This window comes from Oryctolagus cuniculus, chromosome 1, assembly GCF_051225735.1.
Source record: "Oryctolagus cuniculus isolate XC-2025 breed Fujian yellow rabbit chromosome 1, ASM5122573v1, whole genome shotgun sequence".
NCBI classification, from domain to species: domain Eukaryota; kingdom Metazoa; phylum Chordata; class Mammalia; order Lagomorpha; family Leporidae; genus Oryctolagus; species Oryctolagus cuniculus.
In genome coordinates, this window is record NC_142867.1 from 163019224 (window position 1) to 163036693 (window position 17470).

At 49.3% G+C, this 17470-nt stretch overlaps 1 protein-coding gene and 1 non-coding gene across 7 annotated transcripts in view; one reads left to right on the forward strand and one right to left on the reverse strand.

Moving 5' to 3' along the window:
* DMRT2 (doublesex and mab-3 related transcription factor 2) overlaps positions 1-17470 on the forward strand; it is a 128619-nt gene that overhangs the window by 3494 nt on the left and 107655 nt on the right. For 3 of the 6 annotated variants that reach the window (XR_016223362.1, XM_089316364.1, XM_089316374.1), the window contains one exon: positions 9353-9478. The gene's annotated coding sequence lies outside the window, so the exon portion shown is untranslated. Of the gene's footprint in view, positions 1-6238; positions 6259-8617; positions 8824-8895; positions 9255-9352; positions 9479-17470 lie in introns of those variants that run through there. The other 3 variants (XM_051858420.3, XM_089316386.1, XM_051858417.3) reach the window with 3 other exon arrangements.
* LOC127485322 (U1 spliceosomal RNA) lies at positions 14133-14296 on the reverse strand. The gene has a single exon (XR_007912429.3). It is a non-coding gene; the product is annotated as a U1 spliceosomal RNA (small nuclear RNA).

Consider the following 17470-nt stretch of genomic DNA (forward strand, 5'->3'; position numbering starts at 1 on the left):
AAACTAGAGAGCAGGAGAAAGAGAGATAGCTTTAATCTGCTGATTCATTCCTCAAATGGCTGTAATAGCCAGGGCTGGCCAGGCCAAAGCCAGGAGCCAGGAGCTGCTTCTGTGTCTCCACATGGGTGCAGGGGCCCAAGCACTTGGATAGTCTGCTACTTTCCCAGGCGCATTAGCAAGGTGCTAGATCGAAAGTGGAGCAGGAGGGACTCGGACCAGTGGTCATATGAGATGCTGGTGTCCCAAACAGCAGCTTAACCAGCTGCCCCACAGTGCAGGCCCCTGTGCCTGGTTTCTGTAGTTGAATTTGAGACAGAGCCGTCTGCAGAACTCAATTTCCTGAATTTTGCCAGAGAACAGGGACGATTGTTTTTGTTTTTGTTGCTGAAATTCTTGAGGAACTGTTGGCTGTGACCAGGCTGATCTGAGATCTGAATCTGGTAATAAGATGCTCACAAGGGCTTATGTGTGGCATGGAACAGGTCATTGGCTGTGCCCTCTGGTCTCCAGTTTCATCTCTAAAATGAGGAAATGAGCATTCATGTTTCCCAACTTTTTTTTTTTTTGCATCAAAAGTTCTGCTTGATCACCCTTAAGCCACTGTGGATCCAGTGTTTTGGAGAAGGTCTGCCAACAGCCTGTGAGCTCTGACCAACCTCCCCACACTACATGGGTCAAATTCCCTCTAAAAGCAGCCAGTGCTGTGGCATAGCAGGTTAAGCTTCTGCCTGTGGCGCCGGCATCCCTTATGGGCACCTGTCCCAGCTGCTCTTCTTTCGATCCAGCTCTCTGCTGTGGCCTGGGAAAGTGGCAGCAGATGGCTTAAGTGCTTGGGCCCCTGCACCAGCGTGGGAGACCTGGAAAAAACTCCTGGCTCCTGGCTTTGATCTGGTCTAGCTCTGGCCAGTATGGCCATTTGGGGAGTGAACCAGCAGATGAAAGATCTCTCCCTCTCTCTGTAAATTTTGCCTGTCAAATAAACAAATTAATAAATCTTAAAAAAAAAATCCTCTAGAAGGAAAGTAATTTTGTGAGCTCACTTGGCTTAGCTGCAGATGCTTTTGGGTCGCTGTTGACATCTCTAGAGACACTAAGGGCTGGGTGTCAGCCAGGCAAGGCTGGGCCAGGCCGTGGTAACAAACTCCAAGCTCTCAGTGGCTGAACACTTTGAAGTTCATTTTAAAGACATGCAAAGTAAGCCCCGGGTTTGCAGCTCTCCAGAGAGCCGACAGCAGTGCAGCAGGATTCAGTCTCCTGCTGACCTGTGGCTGACCATCCAAACCTGGGCCTTTGGTCGGCAGGGGGAGCGTTTGCTGGAGGACTTTTCATGGCTTCACCTCTGCTCCCTTTTCACTGGTGGCATCCAGTCATGTGGCTTCCCCTGGGTGCATGGTGCCAGGAAGCAGTTTTCTGTGTGCCTGGGAAGGAGTGGAGGAAAGCACACAGGGAACATACCGCGTGGAGGCCCTGAGGTGGGCTGTGGGTGTGTAGTTTAGGATTTCTGCCTGACAGCTGAGCCGCGCCAAAACACACCGAAATCAATTTCAGAAACCCTCCTTGCTTTGCCTTATGAGACACGATTCAAGGCTGCCCTGCCTCAGTGTACCTGGATTGCTATTTTTTTTTAAGATTAATTTATTTATTTGAAAATCATAATAACACAGAGAGAGGGAGAGGTCTTCCATCCACTGGTTGACTCTCCAGATGGCCTAAACTGCCAGGGCAGGGCCTGCCTGAGGCCAGGAGCCCAGAGCTGCTTCTGGGTCTCCCACATGGGTACAAAGGCCCAAACACTTGGGCCATCTTCAGCTGCTTTCCCATACCATTAGCCGGGAGTTGGATTGGAAGTGGAGCAGCCAGGACTCGAACCTGTGCCCCTATGGGATGCTGACATCACAAGCGCTGGCTCCATGATTTGCAATTCTTTTTTCCCCAGATAAATGTCCTGCCCTTTGACCTCCATCGCAATCTTTTTTTCTCTTTTTTAAGTTACACGCTTAACCTACCAAGCAGTGTGGTTAAGTCTATCCTACTTTAAACAGGACACTTACATCAGCCTACAATTGGGCAAAAGCATCTAGCAAAGCCGGTTTTATAAGAAGATGTTGATTCTCTCCTGTGGTCTGTTGAATACCGCAGTCAAAGTGAGCAGCGGCAGGGTTGCCTGGGTGCTCACCATTAACTCGCACAGCTGAAACCGCTGAAGAATGCTGTAAGCACTGACCCAGAAGGGACTGCAGGGTGTTGAGGATGTTAGGGCAAAAGGGCTGATTTCTCCTCTGACAAGACTCAACCAAGGCTGGGAGAAGCACTGCTGAGAGTTTAGCTGGTGTAGTGTCCTTTCAGGAGTCACCAAGTTATGACTGTGTAACAAGTGTGTGCCTTCACATAGCTGGGAGGAGGGAGAATGTTCAAGGCCAACCCTTTTATGTCTTTTGACCTTTGAACCCATTTCCTAACAACAGAAAAAGAAAAGGGAGTCATTTGACTTTTAAACCAAGCTTAAAGCTTTTGAATTTGGGGCTGGGATGGGACTTGTAGCTGGAAATTGGGCCAGGAAGCAGCGAAAGGACCATGTGGTTAAAGCTCTCCTCAGGGGCAAAACAGAATCCGCTTTCCATGCGACTGAAGCAAGGCAGGTTTTGTGGCCCCGTGGGTTAAGCTGCTGCTTGGGACATCTGCATCCCTGTCACGGTGCCAGTCAAGTTCTAGCGTTTCTGGGACGCTGCTTGTGATTCAGCTTCCTGCTTATGCATCCTTGGAGGCAACAGAAGATGGCTTAAGATGCCACGCACATCGGAGACCTGGATGGAGTCCCAGGCTCCTGGCTTCAACCTGGCCCAGCCCTGGCTGTTGGGGGTATTTAGGGAGTGAACCAGCAGATAGGAAATCTCTCTGTTTCTGCCCCTCTGCCTTTCAAGTAGATGAAAAAACATACATAAACATAAAAAAACCAAGGCAATGTCACTGATCAGATTAGTGCCATAATACTGCAGCCCAGATGGTCTCTAGACACCCTCCTGCCAAAGCCCTGTGCCTGGTGCTCCTGGTGTCTGCACCAGCAAAGGCATTGAGCCAGGCTCTGCAGGCAACTCTCTGGGGGAAGGGAGATGTGCAGCTTCTCCCTGTGACCCTGAAGAAGCCATTGAGTGACTCTGGCCTTCTGCTGAGCAGTTGCACAAAGGAAGGAGTCCTGAAACAGTGTGCAGTGGAGTTAAGCTTGTGTCTTCCACAATCAGACAATACCTGTCTTATAAGTGTTCGACTCACAATTTTTCCACTTTATGATGGTGCAAAAGCAGCAGGGCTTTAGCAGAGAAGAATCTGGATTTGATCTTTTCCCCGGCCAGGGATATGTGATGCAGTACTCTCTCGTGATGCAGCTGCAGCTCCTGAGCAGCCCACGGCTCCGAGTGCAGACTGACTGCACAGTGTGCGGTGTGGCCAGCACTTTCCAGGTGATGTGTTTTCACATCCCATCCTGTCTCCAGAAGGCCAGTTGTGTCTGCTGCTCCTCGGATGAGACTCACACAGTTGCCCCATGTGAAGGCGGCATGTCAGTAACAGCCATCACACACAAGCTAGGATTTTTGCCATCCATGATCTCGATCACCTTAGCAGGTCAGAATTGAATCAATCATGCAGTGAAGTCATCAGGATCAGCTGAATCCATTGTATTTACAAAGAAAAGAGTTGGGTCAGTTGGTGAGCTGAAAAAAATTACTCATCATGTGGATGGAAAACAAGAGAGATTCCCAGAGCTGCTTAGCGTGCTGGAGATTCTGGCTAAGGCAAGAGTTCTTTCTGATGTACTGACCGTGTGTCCGTGGGCGTGAATGTTTTTGGTACAGTGGCTTAAGTGACTGGGATGCCCATATCCCCTATCAGATATCTGGTTTGAGTCCTGGCTACTCTGTTTCTGATCCAGCTTCCTGATAATGCATATCCTGGGAGGCAGCCAGATGATGGCTCAAGTACTTGGGTCCCTGCCACCACGTGAGCAACCTGGATAGGGTTCCAGGCTGGTGGGTTCAGGTTGGTCCAGCCCTGGGTCTTGATGGGTATTTGGGGAGTGAACCAGCACATGGAGATCTGCTATACTGCCTCTCTGTCCTTCTCTGCATCTTTACCTTTCAAATAAAATGAAAATAAAGAAATACATTTTTTTAATGAGAGTGGCTGTGGCCCTAAGTATATGCAGTTATTTATAGCATGTCGTGGGTGGTTCCGGACACAATTTTCAGAATGTGAAGGTCAGTGGGGAAGCAGCAGGTACCAGCACTGGCTGAAGGTGCCATAGCTTTGAAGGAAGACCTGTAGAAAAGGATTTTGTGTGAGTAAATGCATTCACAGCATTTGCTGGAATAGCTAATGTTCAGGAGCTGAGCTTGTCCTGGAAGCGTGTCCTGGCTATATATACATTCATTAGGGTCTAAGACAATGCTGGGATCCAGGCATTCAATGGTCACACGGTGCTACTTTTGGGGGAAAATTTTCAAGGTTCAAATTAAAATCTTTTTGAATCTACCCCTTGGAGACTCCTGGAGCCTTCCAGAAGGTGTCCTGCTTATTACTACCATAGCAAGGAAGGCTAATGACACCAGCAGTGTTTGAAGGCTGGCTTTTGAACTGCTTTATTCTATTTTTTTTTAAATTTTTTTTATTTTTTGACAGGCAGAGTGGACAGTGAGAGAGAGAGACAGAGAGAAAGGTCTTCCCTTTGCTGTTGGTTCACCCTCCAGTGGCCGCCGCGGCCGGCGCGCTGAGGCCGGCGCACCGTGCTAATCCAATGGCAGGAGCCAGGTACTTCTCCTGGTCTCCCATGGGGTGCAGGGCCCAAGCACTTGGGCCATCCTCCACTGCCTTCCTGGGCCACAGCAGAGAGCTGGCCTGGAAGAGGGGCAACTGGGACTAGAACCCGGTGTGCCAGCGCCGCTAGGTGGAGGATTAGCCTAGTGAGCCGTGGTGCTGGCCTGCTTTATTCTAAAGACACAAGAATGTTGTAGGCAAAACAACGTCCTATCCAGGATTCTTCCCATCTTGGCCAGGGCTGCAGAGTATGCACAGTGTGTTGGCACCATATGTCCCCACGTGATGGTTGTGGACATAACTATACTCCTTCAACCAATGGACCAAGGCATTGCAGCTGTGTCTGAAGCACACTGTTTATGCTGAATGTTGGCAGAGCTGTTGAAGGGGCAGCAAGTGGCTGACTGGTCGGTGAGTTTGAGGGGGGTTTTGCCATCGCTGGGCTGTGGAAAAGTCACACAGCCCTGTGTGGATGGCATTTGGAAGAAAGTTTCGAAGACAGATGTGAAGGTACTCAAAGGCTTTCGCAAAGATGCCGCGGAAACAGGGTTTCTTTCTTGGATGTCAGATGAACTTGCGGCTTTCAGCAGGACAGAACGCTGACCCAGGCTCACAGGTGCTAGAGCCCACTGGCAACCGAGTGTCTCCAGCAGGAAAGCTGTTCTCTGTGGTGCATTCCCGGCTGAGATGCTCAGGCACCGATCCAGTCCTAACTGGGCCGACGGCGCCATCTGTCTTCCTTAGACGGAGAAACAGGACACGTTGCAGTCTGATAAGAGACATCCCTCTGGGACCCAACGCTGACAAGGCTTAGCTCTGTGCTGCCAGTGTCTTCTGTCAAAGCTCAACATCATCTTGTTGACCTACTGTGTGTTCTTTTGTTCTACTTAGTATCACTGAAGTAAGCATAGCTTAGTTGACTATTATAAAGACATTTTAGGGGCTGGCATCATAGTGCAATGGGTGAAGCCTGACACTGGTATCCTAGATGACCGCTGTGGCTCTGTGTTAATGCGCCTGGAAAAGCAGTAGAAGATGGCTTGAGTACCTGGACCCCGTCACCCATGTGGGAGACCCAGATGGAGTTCCAGGCTGTTGCAGCCATTTGGGGAGTGAACCAGCAGATGGAAGACTCTGTGTGGGTTTTTCTAATGAGTGGAAATTTTTATAAAAATTATTATGAAAAATAAAAACTACACATACAGAATAGGAATATGGGGGATGGCATTGTGGCATAGTGGGCAAAGCTACCACATGTGATACTGGCATCCCACATGGGTACAGGTTCATGCCCTGGCTACTCTACTTTTGATCTAGCTCCCTGCTTAATGGCCTGAGAAAAGCAGTGGCAGATGGCTCAAGTACTTGGGCCCCTGTCGCTCCACATGGGAGATCTGATTGAAGCTCCTGGCTTTGGCCTGGCCCAGACCTGGCGATTGCAGTCATTTGGTGAGTGAAGCAGTATATGGAAGATGTTTCTCTCTGTCTCTGTCTCTCTCCCTCTCTCCTCCCTCCCTCTCCTTCTCCCTCTCTGTCTCTCCCCCCTCTCTGTAATTCTGATTTTCAAATAAATAAATAAATTTTTTAAAAAAGAAGAGAAAAATCAACATCAACCCCAATCTACTCATTGCTGACAGTCATCAATCAAGAAAATTATGCCACACTTGATTGATCTACCCCATTTTCTCTTTATTCCTTTAGGCTGAGGCAAATAATGTCATCCACCTTTCAGACTTCAGTAAGCATCTCTAAAATCAGGCATCACCATACATAACACTATGCTATTACCACCTCTAAAAAAGTACTATCATCAAATTACTAGTTCTTGGAAAAGTTCTCTATCTTCAGTCTCTCCACATTTTCTAAAATACAATTTTACTTTTTTCCCCATGTAGGTATCTTTATACAATTTAAAAAATTTTTTAATTTATTTTTATTTATTTGAAAGACAGATCTCTGCCATCCACTGGTCCACTCCCCTAAATGCTAGAAACAGCTGGGGGTGAGCCAGGCTGAAGCCAGGAGCCAGGAAGTCAGTATGGGTCTCCCAAGTGGGTGTCAGGGATCTCACTACTTGAGCCATCGCGGGCTGCCTCCTAGCATGCATGTAGCAGAAGGAGGCTGGAACCGGAACCAGGTTTAGGACTGGAACCCAGGCACTCTGATGCGGGGTGCAGGCATCCCGGTACCACACACCTGGTCCTTTTTCTTCCTTCCTCTTTGGTTGTTTGACTCAGGGGCCCACACACTGCATTCGGCTCTGAGTTTCTTCAGTCTCCATTACAGATGCTTCTCCTCTGTGAAGACACACAGCCCACTGCTCTGCAGCCTGGCCATCCATTCTCACTTTGGGTGTTTGTTTGTGTATCCTGCATGCCTTCTCGGGAGTGGAGCCAGATCTAGAAGCTTCTGGGATGTGAGATCAGATGTTCCATATAGCAGGAGTCCATCATGGGCATGGCTGGCCGCTGCCCACCGCCTCTCCCTAGAAGGCGCACTGTGGTCTTTGGTTTCCCAGTGCCGAAGCAGTCAGGTCAATGAAGTCAGGCAGACCCTCCACTGCACGTTTCCCCTTCAGTGTTTCCTCTCCAGACTTCTTGAAAAAACTACTTTTTTACCTACTTGGAAGGCAGAGTTACAGAGGGAGGGAGAGGTAGAGGTAGAGGTAGAGGTAGAGGTAGAGAGAGAGAGAGAGAGAGAGAGATCTTCCATTTGTTGGTTCACTCCCCAAATGGCCCAGCTGGGCAGATCCCAATCCAGGATCCAGGAGCTTCCTCTGGGTCTCCCATGTGGGTGCAGGGGCCCAAGCACTTGAGCCCATCTTCCACTGCTTTCCTGGGTGCATAAGCAGGTAGCTGGATTGGATGTTGAATAGCCGGGACTCGAACCAGTGCCCATATGGCACAACTTTACCTTCTGTTTCACAGTGCCCTGTGAGTTGGTTATTTCACTGGGCTTGGAAAAGAGGGGTCTTCCTACTCTCTTCTACCTTCTACCTTTCTACCTCTTCATGTAAAGAAAACAAGAGTTATGATCACCCCACAGTAGTCAGTGTCATCCATGACATGGCCAATTTTTCCTTGGGTTTCTTAACTAGCCTATCATTTTCCACTTAAAGAAAGTTTTTAAAAAGTAAGAAAATATTCTATCAGGTCAGACCATGGAGTTAGTCTAGGGAAGAGAGCGCTTTCTTCATTAACACCACTCAATGCCGAGTGTGTGTAGAATTTCAAAATTACCAATGGATTCCTCTTAACAGCTGGCCTTGTCCTTGCCCCAGCCCTTGGACTTTGCCCTGGATCTGTCTCCATGAAAAAGCCAAGTGGTGACACGTAAGCAAGCATGCAGACCGAAATATCAACACGCAGTATTCCTCTAAACACCTCTTACTTAGCTAACATCACAGCAGACATCAGGCGTGTGTGAGAACGAATGCAACTAGCCCACCTCCCATTCCACTGATTAGTTTACTGAGGGAAAATAAATTGGGAGTTAACTGCGGCGAGATGGCCTTTGGCGGGCGGCTGCAGGCAGAGGGGGTTTAACCACTGCCTGGGTGACTGTGCGAAGGCTGAGTTTCCGATCAGCAGTGGCAGCTAACAGCATTTCACGCTGTAAAGAAACAAGGAAGGAGAGAGGGATGCGGCTCAGGAATGGTTGGGTGCTCCTGTGATGGGCACCTGAGGTACCCATTCTCCCTCCACCACTGTGTTGGCTAAGATGCCTGTGTTGTGAGTCGCACAATGGCGGACCAAGACAGAACACTGCGTGGGCATGCGCATTTGTGAGCAAACGCTGACCCGGAAGCTGATCCACACCGTAGTTCCGGTCCCAAGCTGTGGCGGCAGTCGGCCTGGGGTCAGGGCCTGGCTTCGCGGTGTCGGTGGACTGCTTGGACCCCTTCAGCCCTCAGCTTCTTCGTCTGTAAAATGGGGGATAATCCTAAAGCTTCAGGGTCTTCGTGAAGATTAAGTGAAAGAACGGGCTTAAAGCGCTCAACACATTCCCATTCACGTAAGTTGTTGGTAAATAATAACGTTGAAAAACATTTGAATGGAAGCTTTTAAAACATTTTTTTATTTGCAGGAAAATTTCCGTTTTCACTCCTACACCCAGCACACAAACGCCTGCAGGGGCCTTTGTGTCACGCAAGCAAGATTGACCCAACAGCGCCCCCAGGTGGATGTCACTAGACATTGCAAGCGGGGGTTGCGAACCTCAGAGGTTCCTGGATTCAGTTTCCGGCGGTCGGCGTGCCGAGGGTTTCCGTGTTCCTCGAGCCAACAGCGCCATCGTGTGGTGGCTTGGCGCTAACACAGCTTGGCGCTGGTCCCGGGTTTTGTGTCTGCTCTAGTGTTCGCCAACAATCCTTGTTTTAGAGACCTCTTTCATTCTTACACAGACAGCGCATCCGAGTGCCTGGGCTCCCGTCAGCTTCTCAGAAGGTGCAGTATTGCTTGTGGTTCTTCCTGGCCCCGCCTCGCGGGTGGGCCCCTCTCTGGGGCAGCTGGAGCCACACGACAGGTGCTCTCTCTTTCTGCAGGAGGCATGATGCCGAATCCCAGGAACCAGGTAGAAACGAAATGCAGCCTGTCCTGGAGTAGGATGTCACGCGTCCTTCCTGGAGTCCTAGGAATGTGTGAGCCTCCATCTAACACCAGCGTCCAAGGTAGGATTCTTTCTTACTCCGTGAAGAGCAGACCTCCCTCCATGCCAGTTCCTGGCCGTTTGCAGTCTTCAGATATGTGTCAGGCGGGGCATGTGCCACACTAAGGGGAAGGGATTAGCTGGGTTAATTCCAGAATCCTCCTGTGCAGAAGAACCACACCCTAGCTCTGCTAATTCATGATCTGCACTTTAGCCAGGACCCCACTGATTTTAAGGGTGTTAGCACGTGGAAAGCCCTGAGCTGGAGCAATGGCTGTCGGCCCTGGTGGCCCATTAGTGTAACCCGGGGATGGGTTAAAGATCCTGCCCCAGACTGAGTTCACTGGAATCTCTGAGGGCGGGACATGCATTTAGAAGGGTGGTGGTTTGGAGTGGGGCCAATTAGTGATAGGCCTCTGTGTCTTAATGATGATCGGGCAGGAGAACTGGACCAAAAATCCTTCCTGGAGATCTCAGAAGGAAGATCAGGATCTCAGAGGAACAAGGGTGCTGAACACCACAGCGATTGTTCGTATCACACACACCAAGAGAAGTACAAATTCTTGCTGGAGGCTTAAAACATAATGGCCGACCAGCGCGGCAGCTCACTAGGCTAATCCTCCATCTTGCGGCGCCAGCACACCGGGTTCTAGTCCCGGTCGGGGCGCCGGATTCTGTCCCGGTTGCCCCTCTTCCAGGCCAGCTCTCTGCTGTGGCCAGGGAGTGCAGTGGAGGATGGCCCAGGTGCTTGGGCCCTGCACCCCATGGGAGACCAGGAGAAGCACCTGGCTCCTGGCTCCTGCCATTGGATCAGCGCTGTGCGCCGGCCGCAGCACGCCGGCCGCGGCGGCCATTGGAGGGTGAACCAACGGCAAAGGAAGACCTTTCTCTCTGTCTCTGTCTCTCACTGCCTGTCAAAAAACAAACAAACAAACAAAAAAAACATAATGGCCACGAAAGTAAACAGAAGATTTTGGTGTGGCTCAGAAAGGTTTCTCTCCTTCATGTCTCTCTTGTTAAAATGTCTTCTTAAGACATTTTTCTTATCGTTTAAATAGCTACTAACATAGCTAGATATAATGTGGTGAGCAACATTTAGAAATGGGCTTTGAATGGAACACATATGGAGGTAAGAGCCCCACCCCTGTGTGTTTTCACAAGCTAAACACAGCCCGTGCTCTTGGTCGTCAGCTCCTCCACCCCGTGTGCCTCCTAATGTGATCTGTAACATCAGACTCAGGGATCTGTTTTGCTGTTGCAGAAATGGAATTGTTTGGTTACCTCTGCGTCACACACTACTGAACGTGGTGGAGTGTGTTCCGTTTCTGTGTAGTTTTCTGTCTTATGAACATACCTTAGTTTTTTCCATCCTACTGACAGGGGACATTTGAGGTATTTCTGAGCTTTGGCTCCTTCAACCAGGACGGCTGTGGATGTTCTCACGTGTGCCTTTTGGTGAGCATCTGTGCACATGTGTGTCATGCGTGTTCGTGGAAGTAGAATTGCTCAGGCAGGGTCCACATCTGCCCCTGTTAAGTAGATGCTGCCGCGCAGTGAGCCGCGAGCCTGCAGCCCCGGGTGCTTCCGCCGGCACTGCGGGAAAGGTGCAGATGTTCCGTATCCTTGCCAACAGTTGCTGCTGTCAGTCTTGTTCATTGCATCCATTCTGCTGGGTGTCCCGCGATCCTCTCAGTGTTATTTTATGTGCATTTCCCCAAAGGCTAATGATGTGGAGCTCTTTTCCATGTTTATGAACCGTGTGTTTATTTTGTTTTACATAGTGCATACTCTTGTTTTTGTTCCCATTTCATTGGTTATCTGTCTTCTCCCTATTGATCTCAGTTTCTAAGTGTTGTGCATTTAAGGCTGTCATTGGCTCTGTCAGTAACAGAAAATGTTAATTAAGTTTTTAAGTTTTTATTTGAAAAGCAGAGCTGGAGCAGTAGAACGCAAACACGCCTACTCTCTGGTTCACTCCCTACGTGCTGATGGAGGGTTTGCGTAAGCTGAAGCCAGGAGCCCAAATCCAGGTCTCCCACGAAGGTGGCAGGGACCCAGTAACTGGTGCCATCACTGCTGTCTCCCAGGTGCTGCTTTAGCAGTATGATGGTGTCAGAAGCTGGAGCTGAGAATCAAGTGCAGGTACTGCAGCGTGGGATGCGGGCAGCCCACCTGTGAGTCTAAATGCCTACCCTGGACGTTTCTGATACAAGCAGAGGTTATGAAGGCTTTCTCCGAGGTGTTCATCCAGAAGCCTTACTGTTGCACATGTCGCAGTTAGAACAGCAGGGTTTTTCTCTGTGTAGATTGTACAGAAATCTTTTTGATGTGTAGATTTCCAGCTGACCCAGCACCACTTCCCGAAAGACTGCCTTTCCCCCACTGCACTGCCGTTCTGTGATGAATCAAGTGACCGTGTGAAGGTTTGTTCTGGACCATTTTAGGTCCATTGATTAGTTTGTTTATCCTTCTGCCAATATCACATCACTGTAATTACCATGCCTTTGTAATCAGTCTTATAAGTCTTTTAATTTGGTTAAAATTTAATTGACTTTTCTGGGTCATCTGTATTTCTATATACATTTTAGATTTAGATCAGGAAAGAAAAGCTTGCTAGAGTTTTGATTGGGAATAAATTTAATCCATATCTCAATTTGGGGGAAATTGGCAATTTTACAACATCAACTGTTTCAACTCAGAATGTCCCTGTCCATTTATTTAAGTTCTCTAATTATGCTCCGTAATATTTTCTTAAAAAAAGTTTATTTATCTATTTGAAAGGCAGAATTACAGAGCAAGGGAGAGACTGAGAGAGGGATCTTCTATCCGCTTTTCCCTCCCTAAATGACCTCAACAGCCAGGGCTGGGCCAGGCCAAAGCCAGGAGTTTGGAACTCCATGTGGGTCTCCCACATGGGTGGCAGGAGCCCAAACACATGGGCCATCTTCTGCTTTCCCAGAAACATTAGTGGGCTGAACTGGAAGTAGAGCAGCTGAGAGTCAGTTGGCACCCTTATGAGATGCGGGTGTTTTCAGGCAGCTGCTGAACCAGCTGTGCCACAAAGCCTGCCCCATAATTGTCCTCAGTAACATTTTTGTAGTTTCCGTAGAGAAGTCTTGCATATAATTTGTTGGACCTATTCCTAGGCATTTGATATTTTTATAATATTATAACTGGTATAAGCTTTTTAGATATAATAGTTTGTGAGGTGGATGCTGGTCACGGTGGCTTAGATTGCAGCTTGTGCATCCCATAATTGGAAAGCCTGGCTGGGGTCCCGGCTCCTCCATTTCTGATCCAGCTTCCTTCTGATGCACATCCTGGGGGCCAGCAGATGATGGCTCAGTGTGGGAGACCAAGATGGAGTTCCAGGCTCCTGGTTTTGGTCTGGTCCTAAGCCAGCTGTTGCAGGAATTTGGGGAGTGAATGAGCAAATGGATCATCTCTCTCATCTATTTTTCTGTGTCTCTCAGTTCCTATGCCTTTCAAATAATTTTTTTTCTTAAAGATTTATTTATTTATTTGAAAGGTAGGGTTTACAGAGAAAGAGAGAGAGAGGGAGGGAGGGAGAGAGAGGGAGGAAGGAGGGAGGGAGGGAGGGAAGGAGAGAGAGAGAGAGAGAGAGAGAGAGAGAAATGAATCTTTCATCTGCTGGTTCACTCCCCTAATGGCTGCAATGAGCAGGGTTAGGCCAGGCTGAAACCAGGAACCAAAAACTCCAGCCGGGTCTCTCAAGTGGGTGGCGGGAACCCAAGTCTTTAAGCCATCATCTGCTGCCCCCAGCCTGTGCATTAGCAGGAAACTGAGTTGGAAGCAGAGGCAGGACTCCATCCCAGGTACTATGAGACAGGATTTGGATGTCCCTTTTAGTAGCTTCATCTACAGCCCCACGTAGGCCTCATTTTCTTCATGGTATTTCTTGTAGCACAAAGTTTTACAGTTTTTTAAATTCTTGCAACTTAAAAATTTTTTATTTGTTTGAAAGGCAGAGAGAGAGAGAGAGAGAGAGTGAGGGAGGGAGGAAGGGAGGGAGGGAGGGAGAGAGAGAATCTTCCATCTGCTGGCCACAATAGCTGGGGCTGGGTCAAGCTAAAGCCAGGAACCTGGAACTCAACCCAAGACTCCATGTGAGGGCCGGTGCTGTGGCTCAATAGGCTAATCCTCCACCTAGCGGTGCCGGCACACCGGGTTCTAGTCCCGGTAGGGGCGCCGGATTCTGTCCCGGTTGCCCCTCTTCCAGGCCAGCTCTCTGCTGTGGCCAGGGAGTGCAGTGGAGGATGGCCCAGGTGCTTGGGCCCTGCACCCCATGGGAGACCAGGAGAAGCACCTGGTTCCTGGCTTCAGATCCGCGCGGTGCGCCGGCCGTGGCCGCCATTGGAGGGTGAACCAACGGCAAAAGGAAGACCTTTCTCTCTGTCTCTCTCTCTCACTGTCCACTCTGCCTGTCAAAAAAAAAAAAAGACTCCATGTGAGTGGCAGGGGACTCAGTGAGCTGTCCATCACCCTGCCTTGCAGGGTTTGCATTTGTGGGAAGCTGAAATGGAAGCAGAGCTGGAACTCAAGCCCAGGAACTCTGGTGTGGGATGCAGGTGTCCTGAGCAGCATCTTATCCATGGCACCAAATGCCTGCCCCATAGTTTTTTTTTTTTTTGTTTTTTTTTTGTTTTTTTTTCTTTCAGGGGAAAGCGCGAACGCAGTCCCCCACTACCACAAATTATGCAGTCGAGTTTCCCACATTTGGGGAAATCGCAGGGGTCAGCACATCCGGAGTGCAATGGATGAGCCTCGCCCTGGGAAAACCACCTTCGTGATCATGGTATCTCCCCTGCCAGGTAAGTATCCATAGTTTTGAAGTCCGGCTTGTCGTTCCCTTTGTTGTGTGTGCTTCTGGTGGTATATCTGAGACATTGCCTAACCCAAGGTTTCAAGGGTTGACTCCTGTGTTTTCTTGTAAGCATTTTATAGTTTTAGCTCTTAAACTCAGGTCTCTGATCCTTTTGAGTTGATTTTCATGTGTGCTGTCAGGATGGAGTCCAGCCCTATTCATTTGCATGTAGATAGCCGGTCGTCCTGTCACCTTCTTGCCAGGGACTCTGGGGTCTCCTGTTTGTTTGTGGGCCACTGACTTCTGGGGCCTTTCCCTCAGGCTGCAGGGATTTCTACTCGGTCTCTCCAGGACTTGGAGGAGAACAGAAGTGACTTCCCCCAAGTGTTGTGCTCAGAGTGTGTGTTGGGGTCTTCATGACTTACTACGAAGTAAGGAGTGGGAGAGTTTGGCGTGGAATACATGTAATTTCAGAGAAGACCTCAGGATCAGGCTGGGCTGCAAAGGAGCCCCATCCCGGGAGCCCCCATGTGCTCTGTGGTGCAAGAAAGCACACGGCCTGGAGAGCGGCACCTGCTCTTCCCTGCACCTGCACTTCCTCTGAAGCCCAGAGAGTCAGCTCGCCCCTCTGCCCCTCCCATGGGCTCTGATGGGGCACTGACTCTTGTCGCTTTGGTCATCAAAGCAAAATGACCTTTTCTTTCCCCAAAGCAGCCGTCTTGAATGCAGGCAGAGGCTGGACGTTTCCTGGGAGCCCAACACCTAGCCACAGGAGGTTTGCTTGTCACGCTGTGTGCAGCTTGCTGTGTAACGTTGAGCCTTCCATGGCTGCTTCTCTTTCTGTAAAGTGAGGATTTGTCATTCAGCTGCAAGTGTGGAGACAAATAGGCGGCCACCTTGACGGTACGAAGGGCTTTGTTCCCGCACATGACTTCCTCAGAGCCCTTCTTTCAACAGTCATGGACAGTCGTGGGGCTTTTCTGCGAGATTCACAGAAACTCTAGCTAGTGAGGAGGGACCATGCACCCTGTCCTGCTACGCTTTCTCAGAAAGCAGGGGCAGGCGTTTGGCCGAGGGGCCAAGTTGCTCACGTCCCATACTGGAGGGCGGGGTTTGGGTCCTGACTCTGGCTCCTGTTTCCAGGTTGCTGTCTATGTGCATTCTGGGAGGCAGTGGTGAAAGTCCGATTGGATCCCTGATACCCACATGGGAGGTCTGGCCCGAGTTCCCGGTCTCAGCCTTTGCAGGCTTTGGGAAGTGAATCAACAGATGAGACATTTCTCTGTCTCCATGTCTGTTTCTCTGCCTCTTAAATAATAATAAAAATATTTATTTTTGTTAAAAAAAGCAGAAAGCAGAGCAGGCACTAGGAGGGAGTGTTTAGCCACCAGAGGGAAGCCTTTCTGGCAAAAGTTTTTTGACTATTGTTGCATTTTTAACTTATTTCTGATCTATTAGAGAGAGAGAGAGAGAGAGAGAGTGAGACAGCGAGACAGCGTGCACACGCAAGTGAGCTACAAACAAAGAAAGACTTTCCAGCCACTGGTTCATTCCCTAAGTGCCTGTAACAGCCAGGGCTGGGCTGGGCTGGGCTGGGCTGAAGCTGGGAGCCAGGAAGTTAACCTAGGTCTTCCATGTGGGTGGCAGGGACCCAGCTACTTGAGCCGTTACCTACTGTCTCTTGGGGTACGCACTAGCAGGAAGCTAAAGTTGGAAGCAAAGCTAGGACTTGAACCCAGGCACTCTGATATGGGATGTGGGTATCCCAAGTAGATCTTAGCTGCTGTGCCAAATCCCTACCCCATTAGTCTTTGGTCCTATGAAGTCTCAGAGCTGCATCAGGCATGTGATCCAAGAGGTAGGGCCTAGATTCCATGAACATGAAAGGAAAGAACATGAAAGGAAAAATAATAAGAAATTTAGATAATGTATGAGTGACAAGTAGAAAAGATAAAGCAAAACTTGTATCATTTAGGAAATTATTCTATATTAGCATCTGATCTATTTTTTTTAAGAAAGATTTATTTACTTATTTATTTGAGAAAGTCAGAGTTAAAGAGAGGGAGAGACAGAGAGGTCTTCCATCTGCTGGTTCACTGTCCAGTTGGCTGCAATGGCCAGGGCTGGATCTGGTGAAGCAAGGAGCCAAGAGTCTCATCCAGGTCTCCAGCTTGGATGGCAGGGGCCCAAACACTTGGACCATCCTCCGCCGCTTTCCTAGGCATATTAGCAGAGAGCTGGATCAGAAGCAGAGCAGTTGGGCCACAAACCAGCACCTATATGGGATGCCCGTGTTACAGGTCGTGGCTTTAGCCGATATGCCATAATGCCACAGTGCTGACCCCTGATCTGCTCTTGAATGCCAGTGAACCTGTGGCAGTATGTACCTATTATGTGCCTGGAATGGTGCCAGGAACTTAAGATATCCAGGAACAGAAGAGTTCAGAGGTTGTGGATCTTACTGTTCAGTGGAGAAATCTGGAAGTAAACATAAACTGCAAACTGGAAACATCCTGAGGGCAAAAAAATGATTGCAAAGGACTGCTTTATTGGCAGAAGACTTTTTGCAGAATGCACTATTTAAGCACGAGTTGAGATGGGCAGAGGGGCAGGAAGAAGTCTCCAGGGAGAGAGAACATCAAGTGCTAAGGATCTGGGGTCTGTGAGAGGTCCGTGTACCTGAGGAACCGAGGAAAGCAGTGTGCCTGCACGAACACACAGAGAGCAGTGAGTTGGGACCAAAGGACTTTGTGAGACTGAGCTAAATGTTACCCTGTGGGAAAGTGTCCTGTGGTTTCCAGGGGCATGATGAGAGCCTGCCTTGTTAGCAGATACACCTGCCCTATCATCCTACCCTGAGAAACTGCCCATAGTCGCATCCGTTAATGCTTTATACCCATTAGCTCTGGTCAGCCACTCAAATGGCCCACAGCCTGTGTGCGGTCATGCCATTCCTGATTACCACTGTTCCTCATTCCTACCCCCATCTGAGCAAGCACTCCTGTCTCCTGTTTTGAGCGCTGGTTAGTCAATGATGGGTAAGATCCCCTGGGGGACAACCTAAGACAGGCACAGCTGTGTATGGAGACCACATGGAAATGGGGTCAACAATGGTATGGCCAAGAATCATGCCTCCCATTGCTCAAAAATAAATGAAAAGGGGGAAATGTGGTGGAATGAGAAGGCCAT